Source organism: Sarcophilus harrisii, chromosome 6, assembly GCF_902635505.1.
Source record: "Sarcophilus harrisii chromosome 6, mSarHar1.11, whole genome shotgun sequence".
Classification (NCBI taxonomy): domain Eukaryota; kingdom Metazoa; phylum Chordata; class Mammalia; order Dasyuromorphia; family Dasyuridae; genus Sarcophilus; species Sarcophilus harrisii.
Window position 1 is genome coordinate 15,351,670 of NC_045431.1, and position 16,533 is coordinate 15,368,202.

The following is a 16,533-nucleotide window of genomic DNA, read 5'->3' on the forward strand; positions in this document are numbered from 1 at the left end:
GACATCTAGCTCTCTACATATCTTAATGTTTCTTTTGCCTTTAATCAGCTTTGCAACATGGCATGCCTTCGTTGTTTCTTTCACCATGGTAGGAATCGGGAGGAGTGGGAGGTTCTGGGCTGTAAGTCACACAGTCACTCGAATCTCTCTAGGTCTTGGTTTACTGAAGTTCTTGGGAACTCAGTAACATTGAAACAGATGCTTCTAAGATGACTTTCAGTTCTATAGTTTTCTGAGTTTACATTATAACAATTATTCTATTGTACAGTATTTATATCATGGGGCTTCTTCTGTCATCAAGAGCATAGGCTTTCTTTGGGAGACTTCTTTGAGTGAAGTTGTGCCTGGTTACTTTTATCTGATATTTTCCTACACTTTCAAATATGGTATGTACTTATTAGTTCTTCCTTACAAGCACACAGGTTCACAAGGCTCAGCATATAAACAAGTTCATCTAATGGTTAAGGGAAAAGAAAGGCATCATTGGAGCCTCTTAGAACTATTACCTGCCATGGAGCAAACCCCTTTTCTAAAAGCTATAACTTCAGCCATTTTCATCGCTTGATGGGTAGCAACAATATATTTTCATGGCATGGCTCTCTTAGTCTCTTTTCTGGCTGGATACCACATTCCCTGCCCTTTATCTGAAGATAACAGCTCCCAGTAAATGGTGCCCAGTGTCTCCTCCATCTCAGCTTCTCCTGACAAAACTCTTCCTGCGTTCTCTACCATAGGGATCCCAGTTCCCTCGTCCCAGAGGCCCTGCTATCCCTCCAAGACATGTGGGTGGGAATGTGCCTGGTGCTCTTTGGTCAGATCTAAGCTTCCAGGACTCCCCTTATCCTTTCTTCTAGCTCAGAGGCAATGCTCTTTAGAATTCTGTTCCAGCATTCCCTCATGAGCTACAATTCCTTTGTCATCTTCTTTTGGGGATATGAGAAATAAGTCTGATGTTCAGTAATACTCCATCAGGAGCCCTCCTCTCTCCTTCAAAATGGGTCTTTCTTATATTCCAAGATAAATATGAGAATCCCTCCTGCTTCCCCTCTTGCCTTTCTCTATATTACCGGCGTTTAGCACAGGATCTGAAACTTAAGGGCCTGTTGCCTGGCTGACTGATCTCTCCCCATTTCTCCTTGTCACTGGAGTCCCCTGTAACTTCTTCACAGTTTTCTGTAAATGGAGGTGGGTGGGGAAAGCCTCCACAAGGTCCACCTACACTTGTGGGATGTTTTATACTCCTCAGTCTGCATGGCAGTCTTGCTTGTGTAGGGCCTTCTCTGAAGTCTGCTGTGGACATTCTGGTCGTAGGCAGGTGACAGGATGCAAGGCTAACTTTTCTTTAAAAAGTCTGGAGGACAAGTGGTTGGTCCCTTTCTTCGGCTCCCTTCAACATCTCTCCAGGTGCTAACAAGGGTGCCTGGGCTTAGCTGCTAAAACAGGGACCTGGGCTACAGTGCTGAGGTCTTGGGGTGCAGCTGTTCCTCTGAGAATGTGTATTTTCAGGATTTGGTGAGGGAAGGCAAGGAGAGGCCTCCTGTCTGCCAGGAAGTGGAGTTTAGGAAGATGGGGGTCAGCCTCGGGCTGCATTTGTCTGGCAGAAAGCTGACATGTGCAAATGAGTTTAGCTGTAGTGAAGGCTCTCTGTCTGCGGAATTGAGCTAGAGGTCATAGGGCAAGGGGTGGACATATTCTCCATTAGTGCAGTCATTTAGACCCAAAGCAGCCCCAGCAGCCTCTCTCTGATTGCTGAGGGCCAAGTCTGGCTTCCTCTGGCTGACAATCCAGTGGTTCCTGTTAGTCCTTCTCATTGCTTTATTCAGCCGTTTATCTTTGTATCCCCATGTGACTCAGGAGGGCTCTTTAAGGGAAGGAGGCCCGCCCCGGTGCCAGGTATGGACTTGTTAGTTCTGTAAGTATTTCTCAGAGCCATTACTACCTTCCTGGCTTTCTGCCGGGACTGAAGAGACATCATCAGGTCCCTACCTTAGGAAGATGTAATCTAAAACAATTAGAGAAGTAATCCTTGGGCAATTATTGAGAAAGGCCACCCGAGGTGGTCTTCCAGACAGTGGAAGGAGAGTTGTAAATGCTGGAGGGTGTGGTTGTCCCCCTGGAAAAGATGCTCAGGCTCTTCCCAACCTCCAGCTACATTTATGCATCTACAAGTAGATACGGAACTTCTTTGCAATACCTCAAATTTAAAGTTAGGAGAAGAACATTTCCTTTTAGGAATCAATCAATAAGCACTTATTGAACCCAGCCCTGGGTTACAAAGATAAAAATGAGAAACACCCATCCCTAGAGGTGCTAACTTGTAGGCTGGGGAGGCCAATGACTAGGATCTACCAGATAGTCATAATGGTGGGGTTTTATTGTTATGTCAAGAAAGACTTCCTTAGAAGGCGGTCCTTAAGATGAAGCGTCCAAATCAAAGGATTATAAATTTAAAAGTAGAAGAGACCTTAGAGATCATCAGGCCCCAAAAGGCCAAGTGAGTTTTTAAAGTTAAAACAGCAAATAAGTGGCTGTCTCAAAATCCAGTGATTTTTTTTTCCCCCCAGCAATGGAGGTGAGAAGGGAATGCATTCCAGCCATAAGGGACAGGTACTAGAAACATGGTGCCGTGTCTGAGGAGCAGGAAGCGGGATCATGGTATTCATGAAGAAGACTAATAAGTTATAAGACTAGAAAATTTGATTGGACTCAAGTTGTGATGGACTTCAAAACCAAAGGAATTGGTTTTTGTTCCTAGAGGTAACAAGAAGTCTCTGAGGGAATGACCTGGTCAGATCTGTGTTTTAGGAAAAATCACTTTGTTTAAAAAAAAAAAAAAAAAAGTTTTTTCATGTAATTAGAAAAAAAAAAAAAGATATTTTTAAAAAGAAGAAAATCACTCTGGCAGCTGTGGAGAGGATGATTTGAAGTTAGAAACAAAGATCAATTGAAGAAAGGAGATGCCTTAGAGACTACTGTAATAGCTCAGGTGAGAGCCTCTGATGGCCTGAACCAGGGGGTGGCTGTGTGAATTGAGAAAATTGTGTGAATTGAGAAAGGGAGATGGATATGACAGATTATAACATCTGTAGATGAGGTAGAAATGACAAGATTTGGCAACTAATTAAATAGATGGGATGAAGAGTCCAGAATGACACTGAGGTTGTGACTCTAGCTTATTTATTAGGTATTAGAAAGAAAGAGAATTGAAAGAGGATTGAGTTTTGGGGGAAGATAATTAGTTCTCTCTTGAACATGGTGAGAAAGTCCAGCTCATTCAGGTGATAACTTGTGCTTGCTTGTCCTCCAGCATAGTTAGTATTCTCTTGGATAGGTAATTCTACTGTGTTCCCTGATCATGCTCTTGTAGTTTTTATGTCTCCTCCTGCAAATAATCATTCTCATGCTCTCTTAGAAAAGAGAGGAGAAAGATGACAGGAAAAAATAATGATGATTGTTGGAGGGGATGTGGGAAAACTGGGACATTGATTAATTGTTGGTGGAGTTGTGAACGAATCCAACCATTTTGGAGAGTAGTTTGGATCTATGCTCAAAAAGTTATCAAACTGTGCATACCCTTTGATCCAGCAGTGTTACTACTGGGATTATATCCCAAAGAGATTATAAAGAAGGGAAAGGGACCTGTATGTGCACGAATGTTTGTGGCAGCCCTTTTTGTAGTGGCTAGAAACTGGAAACTGAATGGATGTCCATCAGTTGGAGAATGGCTGAATAAATTGTGGTATATGAAAATTATGGAATATTACTGTTCTGTAAGAAATGACCAACAGGATGATTTCAGAAAGGCCTGGAGAGACTTACACGAACTGATGCTGAGTGAAATGAGCAGGACCAGGAGATCATTATATACTTCTACAACAATACTAGATGATGACCAGTTCTGATGGATCAGGCCATCCTCAGCAACGAGATCAACCAAATCATTTCTAATGGAGCAGTAATGAACTGAACTAGCTATACCCAGAAAAAGAACTCTGGGAGATGACTAAAACCATTACATTGAATTCCCAATCCCTATAGTTATGCACACCTGCATTTTTGATTTCCTTCACAAGCTAATTGTACAATAATTCAGAGTCTGATTCTTTTTGTACAGCAAAATAATGTTTTGGTCATGTAGACTTATTGTGTATCTAAGTTATATTTTAATATATTTTAACATCTACTGGTCATCCTGACATTTAGGGGAGGGGGTGGGGGGGTAAGAGGTGAAAAATTGGAACAAGAGGTTTGGCAATTGTTAATGCTGTAAAGTTACCCATGTATATATCCTGTAAATAAAAGGCTATTAAATAAAAAAAATTAAAAAAAAAAAAAAAAGAGAGAGGAGAAAATCCCTTATCCTCCAACTGGTAGAAGCCTTTCCACTTCTTTTTCACTTAGTTCTCTATCCCAAGGCTTGTCATTTCTCTAGCCAAAAGTGGGAGAGAGATTATCTTTTTTTTTTTTTTCTCTCCAGGCCTCTCAGGGCTGGTCCCTTTGATGGGAGACCTCATTCTAACTTATGGTAACTATGAAAGACATTTTTCTTTTTCTTTTCTTTTTTAAACTAAGTTTATTTTTAATACACATTATGAATCATGTTGGGAGAGAAAAATCAGAGCAAAAGGGAAAAACAATGGGAGAGATTAAAAACCAGAAAAAAAAGAAGTGAACATAACATGTGTTGATTTACATTCTCCTTAGTTCTTTTTCTGGACTCAAAGGCTACTGGGATTGCTTCGGATCACTGAACCACTGAGAAGAAGCAAGCCTTTCAGAGTTGATCATCGCACATTCTTGCTGTTATTGTGTACAGTGTGTTCCTAGTCCTGCTTGTTTCACTCAGCATCAGATCAAGTATATCTTTCCAGACCTTTCTATAATCAGCTTGTTCATCATTTTTATAGAACTGTCTTGCTCAGTTTCTCCGGCTTGTTCAGCCCAATCGATGGGCATCCATTCCTTTTCCAATTCTTTGCTACCACAAAAAGAGCTGCAACAAACATTTTTGCACATGTGAGTCCTTTTCCCTCTATTATTTCTTTGGGGTTTCCATAATGATTTAGAGCTTTTTTTTTTTTTTTTCATGTAACTATAAATGGCTTTAATTTCATCACCTGGAAATTGTGTTTTCATCTCCTTCCTCAAAGACGTTTTTCAAGCAATTATATTTGAAGGCAAGGCCACAAACAGGAACTGGGCATTCACCCAGATTTTTAAAACTTTAAGGCAGGAACTGGCAAACTATGCCTGTAGGCCAAAGCCTCCAGTGGTCATTTTTTTTTTTTTTTTTTGGTGGCAAAAGTTAAAATTGGTTTTACATTTTAAATTAAAAGTTTTATTACATTAAAAAATGCAAAAATCAATGTCATCTTTGGTTATGTAGCCCTTGGCCTAGTTTGGTAATCCCTGTTTTATGGTTTTTCCTATTGATCTATTCAAATGAGTATCTGGGGAAAAGATACAAAAATAATCTCAAACTGGCATTTTCTTGTACACATGAACCCATTCAAAGTTTTACATCTTTTACACTGTGTAGAATGATCCTGGAAAGGGCCTTATCCTCTTATCAAGTCCAAATGCAGTCTGAGGGCATATTTCTTCCATTTCACATTTACTGTAATTTTTCCTTTTGAGCTGCAAATTTGCTAAAATCTGGAAGAGGAGCATACACTTACACTTCTATAGAAAGTAGCTTAGATTTAGAGCTAAAAGGGATCCTTAATGGTAATCTTGTTCAGCCCCTTATTATCTTACAAATAATGAAACTTAAAGAGCAGGAGAAGTATATCATTTTGCCCGAGGTCACACAGATAATTATTGCCAGACTTTAAGATTTGAATGCTAGTTGTCTGTTTATCAACTTGGCGATCTTTGATCTTTCCAGTTTACCAAGATGTTCTTTTAATTTTACTGCCTTTTTGCTTTGATCCACTGGTTGATATCAAATGTGGTTTGGTTATTATGTATTTATAGCAATCTCTCTAGGCTTTTCCTAAATTGGTACTTGAACTTTTCAGGGCATAGACCAACATCACACCATATACCAAGATAGGGTCAAAATGGATAAATGATTTAAACATCATAAGTAAATTAGGGAAGCATAGAAAAAAATCTACCTGATCAGATATATTGATAAGGGAAGAGTTTAAGACCAAGTAAAAGATAAGAAAGGTCATAGAAATTTAAATGGATAATTTTGATTATGAAATTGAAAAGGTTTTGTGCAACTAAAACCAAGGCAGTCAGAAGTAGAAAGAAAATGGGAAACTAAGGGGGAAATTACTGCAAGTTTCTTTGGTAACAGCTAATGGTTTCATTTCTCAAATAGATAGTGAACTGAGTTAAATTTATAAAAATCCAAAGCTATTCCCCAATTAATAAATGGTCAATGAATAGGCAGTTTTCAAAAGAAGATATCAAAGCTATAAATACTCACATGAAAAGATGCTCTAATTCACTATTGATTATACAAATGTAAATTAAAACAACTCACACCTATAAAATTGGTTAACATTATAGAAACGGAAAATAACAAATGCTGGAATGGATATGGAAAGAATGGGGCACTATTGCATTGTTGGTGGAGTTGTGAACAGGTACAACTATTCTGAAATAAGACTGATGACAAGGACCACAAGAAAGGGCTATCAAACTGGGATGACCTTTGATCCAGAGGTGCCACATCTGGGTCTATATCCCAAAAAGATTTAAAAAAAAAAAAAAAAAGGGGAAAGTGACCTATTTGTGCAAAAATATTCATAGCTGTTCTTTCTATGGTGGCAAAGAATTGGAAATTGAGGAGATGCCCATCAACTGGAGAATGCCTGAATAAGTTGGGGTATATGATTGTGATGGAATACTCTTGTGCCACAAGAAATGATGAGGGAGGTGGTTTAAGAAATTCCTGGGAAGACCCATATGAACTGATACAGAGGGAAGTGAGCAGAACCAGAAAACTGTACACTATAACAGCAAGATTGTAATGACGATGGATGGTAAGAGGCTTAGCTGCTCCCATCAAGACTCATCCAAGACAATTTCAAAGGACCTTGGATGAAAAATGCTGGCCCCCTCCAGAGAGAGAACTGATGACTACAGAGTGAAGCAAACTTTTATTCACTTTCTTTATTTTTCTTATTTTATGTATTGTGTGTTTTCTTTTGCAATATGGCTAATATGAGAATGTTTTACTTGACATCACATGCTTACATTCTCAAAGGGTAAAAAAGGACTAGGCAGAAAGAATTTAAAACTCAAAATTTTAAAAATAAGTATTAAAAAATTTTGCATGTAATTGGGAAATGTTTAACAAAATAAATAAAATATATTTTCTAAAAAAAAAAAAAAAAAAAAAGTTTGCAAGATGAGTCCCTGGGAAGGGAACTATCACTCAAGGATTAAGTTCCTCTGTAGGTTTGTACCCCTACAACTATAGCCTATGAGCCCCTGCAGTATATTTAGCTTTAACAGTGAGCCAGTAGACATAATTATCTCAAAGCAGACACATTTCTTAAGAGATGGCAAGATTAGTAACTACAAAATATTCCCTCCATTAGAATAAGGAAAACGTTATTTTTGTTTCCAACCCTTTCAGTGATATCACCAGTTGAACTGGAGGAGATATCAAGAGGTCCAAGGTGTTCTGATAAATGTCTCTTCCCCCAACCATTAATGACTACACAGAGGGAGCTTGTTATTTGAGATAGGCCTATACTTGAGTCTTTGGTCTCATTTGGGTCATTTTCATCAAGATATATTTATTAATAAAATAAAGTATATCACATCATTGGGCGCATTCCCAAGGCTTGCTGCAGAGCTCTGCCTTACAGGAGTCAGGTTCAAAAAAGTCAAGAAGAAAGTTGTATGTTTACATTAAAATTGTCTTTTCTAAGCACATTTATTGGTCAAATGCTTGATTGAACATGGTACAGAACATGTAAAATGAACTTCATAGCTTTAAGAGCTACTTTCTGAGGAACTATAAGACAAAATCCTTTAACATCTAGAGCTTGGCAAGAAGGACAAGTAAAGTTTATCTTTAGTCACCAATTGTCCTGTTTTCAAGCTTCTTTTTTCCCATCTTACATAGTTTCAATTAAAAAGTACAGCTTAGTGTTATTCTTGGGTCAAGGATGAATCATTGAATTACAAAGATGAAATTTTGAGGAGTGACTCCTAGGCTTTGTTTAATTTTCCCTTTATGTTTGCCTTTTAATGTATGGATGGAGTAAAGTAATTCCTCTCCAGATAAAGATACTGTGTGGTGGAGGAAATGGGAAACAGAAAACCCAATTGGGCCCTTTCTCTGAAGGAAAAAAGATACCAGAAGGATGAGGTTTTCATAACCTGAGGGGATATCAGAAGGAATGAGGGTTTTTGTTTTGTTTTATTTTGTTTTGTTTTGGCTCTTTAAGACCTATTTAAGGAAAGAAAATCAAAGAAGTTAAAGTTGAAACAGGAAATTCTTTCTTTAACATCCTCCAAGATGAGGCCCTCAGGATAGAAGGAAAGTGAAGAAGGCAGTTGAGGGGAGTAACAGGTAGGGAATGCTAAACTGTATGGAAAAACAGGAAATCTTTATATGGGTTTAGCTTGTATTCAATCAACAATTACTCCTTAATAATTTTTTTCGTGCTTTTTATGTGGAGAGGACTATATTAAGCATTGGAAGAGAGACATAGTTTAGAAAATGTGTATATTCACAAATAAACACATATATAGGTCACAAATACACATATCTAGATCACAAATGCACACATAGATACATATTCCCATTTGTGCATGTGGCTCTTTGTCCTTCCTTTCTGGAAGAGGCCCAATGACACCATGGGCAGTATCTTGACTTGCTGGTGAATTGCAGAAGGGGGTCAGCCTCTTTCTCTCTTCCCAAGTCTTTGCTGTCCAGTGGCAAATGTCCCATGTGTGAAGGTGGCTGACCTTGGAGTCCTCAGTGTCTGACCGAGCTCCAAGCCTCTCCTCCGCCTGCTCAGCTGCTTTCATGGCTTCTGTAACAAGGTGTTGTCTTCCGCCAGTCTGATGGGGGGGGTCTTCCCACACTTGGGGTAGGCACCCCCTGAGTCACTGACAGGGCCCTGGATGTTGACTATAAGGCAGAAGGAGGAGGTAATGGCAATGCTAAACTGGAGTGACAAGTGAATGTCAGAAATCATATCACAAGGAGGAAATCGGAAGATCTAGGAAACCATAATGTGCTTCCTTCCAGACGGGTTGAGTTGGAGACTCCATTCTGATGTCGAGTGCAGAACTACTGTAGACAATTAGTTATCCAGTTCTGGACTCAGAAGAGAAGGGAGGGAGGGAAAGATCAAGGATGGAAGAAAGAAAGAAAAAGAGAAGGAAGAAGAAAGGAAAGAAAAAAAGGATAGTAGAAAGAAAGAAATTAGGGAAGGAAAGGTCAGAAGAAAGGAATGGAGGAAGGAAGAATTTATTAAGTGCTTACTATGTGCTAAGCAATGTGCAAAACTCTTATTAATACAAATAAGTAAAGCAAGATATCCCTCCCCTCAAGGACTTTATATTATTGGAGGAGACTTCTCAGAGAATAAAGTTCAGCTGCAGGACAGATGGAAAGGCCCACAAGGCCTAAGGGCTCAGTGGAGGTACAGATATCAAGGATCAGATATCTTTGGATTAAGTCAGCCGGTAGGATGTTAGTTATTATGTGTGGGTATAGAAGTGGGATCTGCAGGGCATAGAGACAGACAGGGAATGGAAAAGGAAGAGGACCTCAGGAAGCAATGACTTGGAACATAGTAAGGCCAGATGGTCTTCTTTCTCACCAGATGTAATGGAGTTAGTGATTCCTATCTCACTCAAGCCGGGTGAGCAATCAAGCAGCCCTGATGGGTTCTGGGTGACCCTGGGCTCTGGGAGGGAATGAAGGGAAGAAAAAACTTCCTGCCACTAAACTATAATGAATGTAATGATTTGTGGCAGAGCTCAGCTATCTCTGACAGAGATCGAAATCTGCCTTTCTCTGATTTTAGTGCAAGTGAACAATTTCTATTATAGTTGGTAGTCTAATATTTCTTTTCATATCCTTTTAAAGGGAATGGGAAACATAGGAAAACTTAGAAAGTACTTAAAAAATAAAAGGGAAATTGACCAAATATAATTATGGGAGATAGCTCCAAGACAAGTAGGAAAAATCTTAGAGAATAAGGCATAGAGAGATCAAGATTATAGATTGTGTGGTGATTCGTGGCAATTCCAATAGACTTGAGATGGAAAATGCCAATCACATCCAGAGAGAAAACTGGACACTGAATGTGGATCAAAGCATAATATTTTCACCTTTTTGTTGGTTTGTTTTTTCTTTCTTTTTTTTCCTTTTGGTCTGATTTTTCTTGCACAACATGATAAATATGGAAATATTTTTGAAAGGATAGCTCATATTTAATCTATATCAGATTGCTTCCTGGCTTGGGGAAGGGGGAAGTGAAAGAGGGAGGGAGAAAAATTTAAAACACAGAGGTTTACAAATGTAAATGTATTTGAAAAGGTAAAATACTAATGAGAAAAAATACAGATTGTGGATTTGTAAATTATCACACAGAAGTGAGTATTTGTAGTAATTGAGATTATCAAGTGAGAAAAAAGGGTCAACCAAAGAGGAGCCCATGGGAAAAAAAAATGCAAAAGAACCAAATAAATGAAGGAGATTATGGTGTCTTGGAGTGGAGGAAAAGAAGGGGATGGTCACCAGTGTCATTAGCTGCAGAAAGATCTAGGAGAATGAGACTGAAGAAAGACATTTGTATTTGACAATTAGAAAACCATTGGTGACCTTAGCCAGTTTCAGTAGAAGAATGATGGACAATGGAAGTGTTGGCAGCATTGTATTTCCTCTCCCCGTGCTTATGGGCACCTACCTTGTAACTCATAATCCTACAGTTGCCTGGGGAATGGAGGATAGTCATTGGTCTGTGACTACACACCCACTTTGTATCAGAGACTGGGCTTGAGTCCTGGTCTTCCTGCCCTTGAAACCACTTCTTAATCCACTATCCTATACTGCCTTTCCATAGATAGCTGTTCCAAGAATCTTAGCAATGAGAGGGAAGTAGATGATGCAATTAGAGATGATTGGGCTAGGATAGTCAAGGGAAGTTTATTTTAGATTTGGAAAAGCCTGAGCATGCATGTAGACAGATGGGAAGGCACCAGAGTCAAAAGAGAGATCAGAGGCAGGAGAAAAGGAATATTGATAAAACAAGACTGGAAAGAAACAGGACAAAGAAGTACTTGTGCTCCATCAGAGACCATCATCTCAACATCACTCGATTAATCAACATGTTTCAAATCCACCCAATTGTGGGATCATTAAGGTCACAGTACTCCATCTTTTTCACAAGGATGCTATAAGTTTGTCAAATGCTTTGCTAAAAATCTAGTGGAATTCTTCTGATTTACTAGGTAAATAGGCTTGGGAGAAGAGAGTGAAATAAAACAGAGAGACACACAGACACACACACAGAGAGAGAGAGAGAGAGAGAGAGAGAGAGAGAGAGAGAGAGAGAGAAATAAAAGAAGAGAAAGAAAGAAAAGAAAAGAAATAAAATGGAAAGTTAAGGAGCAAAGAAAAAAGAGAAAAATAAAAGGTGAGTGAAAGAAAGAAAATTCAATTTAGAACAAATCTTTTCTTTAAAGTAACCCAGGTCCCTCTTAGTAATCATTGGTTCTCTTTCTAGAGGTTTGCAAAACATCCCTTAAAAAAGATTGTAGAAATTTTCAGGGAATCAACCTCATCAGGTAGTCTATAGTTAAAAGGGCAAGAGCCCTTTTGAAAACTGAGTTAAAACATTTGCTTGTCCGCAATCCCATGCTTCCTTTTCCATTTGTGAATCTTTAAAGATCACTGGCCATTTTAGCAACTACATCTGCCATTCCTTTCAGTAATGTGAGAATTAGTTCATCAGTCTGAGGTGCCTTGAACTTATCAAGAGCCAGATCTATTACTGGTCCCCTTACATAATATTCCTTTTAAGCACAACATCTACAAAGACCATTGAGGGCCTCAAATAAGAAATGATTCAAATTCTCAAATGAATGAATTAAGGTTGTTTTCTGGACCCAAAGGATTGTTTGTTTGTTTGTTTGTTTTTCCCCTAAAATGGAAAGAAAAATCGATCCAAGTTCTCCTATTTTAATTCCTATATTTGCTGGTGGTATATGCTTTTCCAAATGAGTGGTTTTTGTGATAAATTAGCATGCACTTGAGGGAAGGGAGAGAGTTCATGAAACAACAGAAAATATATTTCTGAAAGATTTTTTTGGAGGCTATTCTTCACAGACAGCTAAGTGTCATGAGGGCTGGAAGCTGAAAACCGAAAATCTTCAAGTCTGTACCAGATCAGTTCTTGGGGAGGGGGCTCAACCCTGGCTAGGAGCATCAAATATGGCTGTCTAATTACAGAAAAAGTCTTGTGTCTGGTGTCTGTCAAACAGTGTTTCTCACTTCTCAGAGTATCTAAGGAAAGAACTCATGGGGGAAACTAGGGCCTGTTAACTGTGCTCCCATAGATATTCCTTTAGAAAATACCTTTGGGAACTTGAGCATTTTAATTTGTTGAGGCAGCTAATGAAGGAGAAGAAAAGAGGGGATGTGGATGGAGAAGAGGTGGAAGAGATTTTGATGCACTCCACAGCTCATCTGTCAAATTTATTGGGCTTGTTCTCCTAGAAATAAGGCCTATTCTCATGGCCTTTGCTGGACTGAAACATTCCCAGAACTCAGGGCTCATCTATCAAACAGATGTCCATTAATTCATAATGGGCTTAATGATAAAGCGCAGAAACAGCCATTAAGTTCTTCATGTTCTGAATTTCTAATTTAACTCTTCACTCCTCCAAGTCAGGTTTAAGGCTTTAAACCATGCTAGAGACGGGCAAAAAGGTTAATGCTCATCGAGAATTATATTGGCTGATCCTGCATGGAGTGGGTGGGATAATCTTCCAGAAATTATATTTATATACATACATAGACATGCTAGTAAAAAAAAAAAAAAAAAAAAAAATCAATCCGTTTGCATTTAAAGAGGTAAGGTGGCCTTGCATTTATAGAAATCCTAAAGAAATATTCTTATACATGTTATGAGAAAGCTCCTAGCTGACTCTAACAGATACCACAGTAGGAATAGTGTAGGAATAGTGCTGGCCCTGCCACAATGACTTTGTGATCGTATCCATGTGAGTATTCTCTCCTGTGACCCAGATTTTAATCCATACATACCTGCTATCCATTCTGCACAATTATTGGTAATACAGTGGCCAAGTGTGCTGGCTTTGGAGTCAGGAATACCAGACACTTTCTAGGCAAATCACTGAACCTCTCTCAGATTCAGTTTCCTCATTTATATGATGGGGTTACTAGCCACCTATCTTACAGAAGTGCTGTGAAAATTTTGGGAGATAGTGTATACGTATAGCTCTTTGCAAAACTGAGTGTGCTGTATAAACTCTTGCTATTATTTTGCAGCCTTCTATGAGTTTACTGCAAGAGTTTCAATTAAGGTGGTGGGAGCCTTTCTTAAGTTCTTTTGACACCTGAGAATGCCATCTTCTATCAGTCATCTCTTATTCTTACCACTCAACTAAGTCATTTTTTAAAAGTGAATTTGTTTTCAGTGGATCCTTTTTCACTGATGCTCTTTTGTAATTCTGATTATTTTTTCTGAGTACCTGTTCTTTCCCTACAGTGGGATGGCAGCCTTCTGAGAGCAGGGACTTTTTGGTGCTTTTTGGTTTTGCACCTAGATCCTTGAGAAGAAGACAGCATAAAATAGTGGAGAGCTGTCCTTGGAGTAAGGTCTGGGTCCAAGTTTTGTCTCTGCTGCATACTCACTGTGAATCCTAAGGAAAATCTAGCTGCTTAAGAAAATCTTGGAGAATTATTGGGTAGAAAAGCAGTGGTTCTTAAAGTGTGGGTCAGAGAATCCCTGGGTGGGTGGGTGGGGTCTCTGAAACCCTTTAGAGGGTTTACAAATTCAAAATTAGATTTTATTTTGAATGTGGTACATGCTTATAAATATAATCCACATCTTTGTTCAGATTCTCCATCATTCTTAATAATATAAAGATACTGAGAACAAAATTTGCTGGAGTAAAATCCCAATAAAGTTGTGCGTGTGTGTAGAGTTCCTGCTTGGTCTTGGCAGAGACTTTGGAATCTGAGAATTCATATATCAGTAAGATTCAGCTCTATTCTAGTAAAACTTGAAGAGTCTCCAGTTACCTTCAGGTATTTTTGAAATCCTTTATAACATCCAGGATTAATGTAAGAGTCTTCCTTGGCCACTGTCCTGCATTGGTACCCTTCAATTTGTGGGCCCATTGTGTAATGACAATGATATCCTAATGACCGAAGGGGACAAGGATATCAGGTTTTCCATTTTCATAAGGCAGTATCTACATTTTTAAGCTAATGTCATTTCCATTGGCAAAGACCTCAATTTTGGGGATCCCAGCTTTGTACTTTCCTTTTAATGTTGTGTTGGAAGTACCAAAAAATTACAACCAGTATTTCTGGTAAAGGCTTCATTTCTTAAAAAATAGAAAGAACTGTGTCAAATTTATAATACAATACAAGTCATTCCCCAATTGATAAATCATCTAACCATATGAACAAACACTTCTTAGATGATGAAATTAAAGCCATCTATAGTCAGATGAAAAAATGCTCTAAATCATTATTGATTAGAGAAATGCAAATTAAAACAATCTGAGGTATCACCTCACCCTCTCAGCTAAGATGACAGGAAAAGATAATGATGAATGCTGGAGGGGATGTGGAAAAACTGGGACACTAATGCAATGTTGGTGGAGTTGTGAATGGATTCAACCATTCTGGAGAGCAATTTGGAACTATGCCCAAAGGGCTATAAAACTGTACTTCTCTTTGACCCAGCAGTGCTATTTCTTGGTCTGTACGCCAAGGAAATCATAAGGGAGGGAAGAGGACCCACATGTAAATAAATATTTGTAGCAGCTCTTTTTGTGGTAGCAAAGAGTAGGAAAATGAATAGATGCTCATCGATTAGGGAATGGCTGAACAAGTTGTGATATATAAAAGTAATGGAATATTATTGTTCTATTAAAAATGATGAAAAAGCTGATTTTAGAAAGGCTTGGAAAGATTTACATGAACTGATGCTGAGCAAAACAAGCAGAATCAGGAATGCATTGTACACAGTAATAGGAAAGTTCTGTGATGATCAACTAGGAAAGACTTGATTCTTCTCAGCAGTTAGTAATCGAAGCAGTCTCAATGCTTTGGACAGAAAATGCCATCTGCAATCAGAAAAAGAACTGAGGAGATTGGATGTAAATAAAAATTTAAAAATAAAGTTTATGGGAACCATACTTAATACAAATGGAAAGAGTACTTAATTTGGCGTTAGAGGATCTATGTCCAAATCCTTGCTAAACAGGAAAGAGAAGAAAGAGGAATAAAAAAAAAAAAAAAGAAGAAGAAGAAGAAGAAAGAAGAAACAGCAACAGCAGCAGAAGCTAGGATAAATTTATTCTGGCTGGTATTCATGTTGTGAAACTTGAATCTCCTCCGCAGTGGAGTGATGTCCTGGATAGCTTCAAAGTATTCTGGACTCCAGGAACCTTAACTAATTTCCTTCTGTTTTTACTGCAGAATTGAGCAGTAAGATTTACTCAGTTTTCAAGGGGAAAAGTCCATTTAAAAGGACCTCTTCATTTGGTAGAAAAGGGATGGAAGGAGTCCACAAACCTCACCCTCTCTGGGGGCCTGTTGTTTTCCTGCTGAATTCCCATTTAGAGTGACTGACATATGGACCCCAACCTATGCAGGACTAGTCCAATGGGACTTGAGTTTTAAAGGGCCCTTCAGGCTGCTGCTGAAGCAGGAGAACCAAGGCTGATTGGATCTCTCGGGATGATGAGGGTACTGGAGCATGATGGAGAGAATGCTAAAGAATTTCAAAAACAGTTCAGAACCAAGTGGGAAATGAAGCTAGAAGAGGAAGGCAAGGAAGATTGTCTCACTCCACTGACTGATTTGATCTATTAGTTGGTCCTGTGCTTATCAATACCTGGGCTTTGCCTCTAGGCCTAGATTAAACTCAGAGAATCTTTTACAAAATTCTGGAGCTCATTTCTATGCCGGCTTAGCCTAAGGCTTCAGGGAAAAACAGAGAATAAAAGTTCATTAAGTTCTTTCATTTTCTGAATTTCAGATTTAACTCAACTTTCTGAATGTATTCTCTAGACTCAAAGGTGTATCTTAGTCATGTTCATTAAGGACTTTTTGTTCCATTTTTTTTTCCCCTCTCTTGGAGTGTTTTGCATTGACTTTGACTTTGAGAAACAAACAATTACCTGAAGTGATAATAACAATAACTCTCAGTTATATTGTCCTTGAAGGTTTTCAAAGCCCTTTAGAAATATGATCTCTTTAGTTAAGAGATATGGAAACGGGGGTGGAGAAGTAAAGTTACTTGCCCAATTTGCCAGGGCTAGTAAGTGCCTAAAGACCTTCCT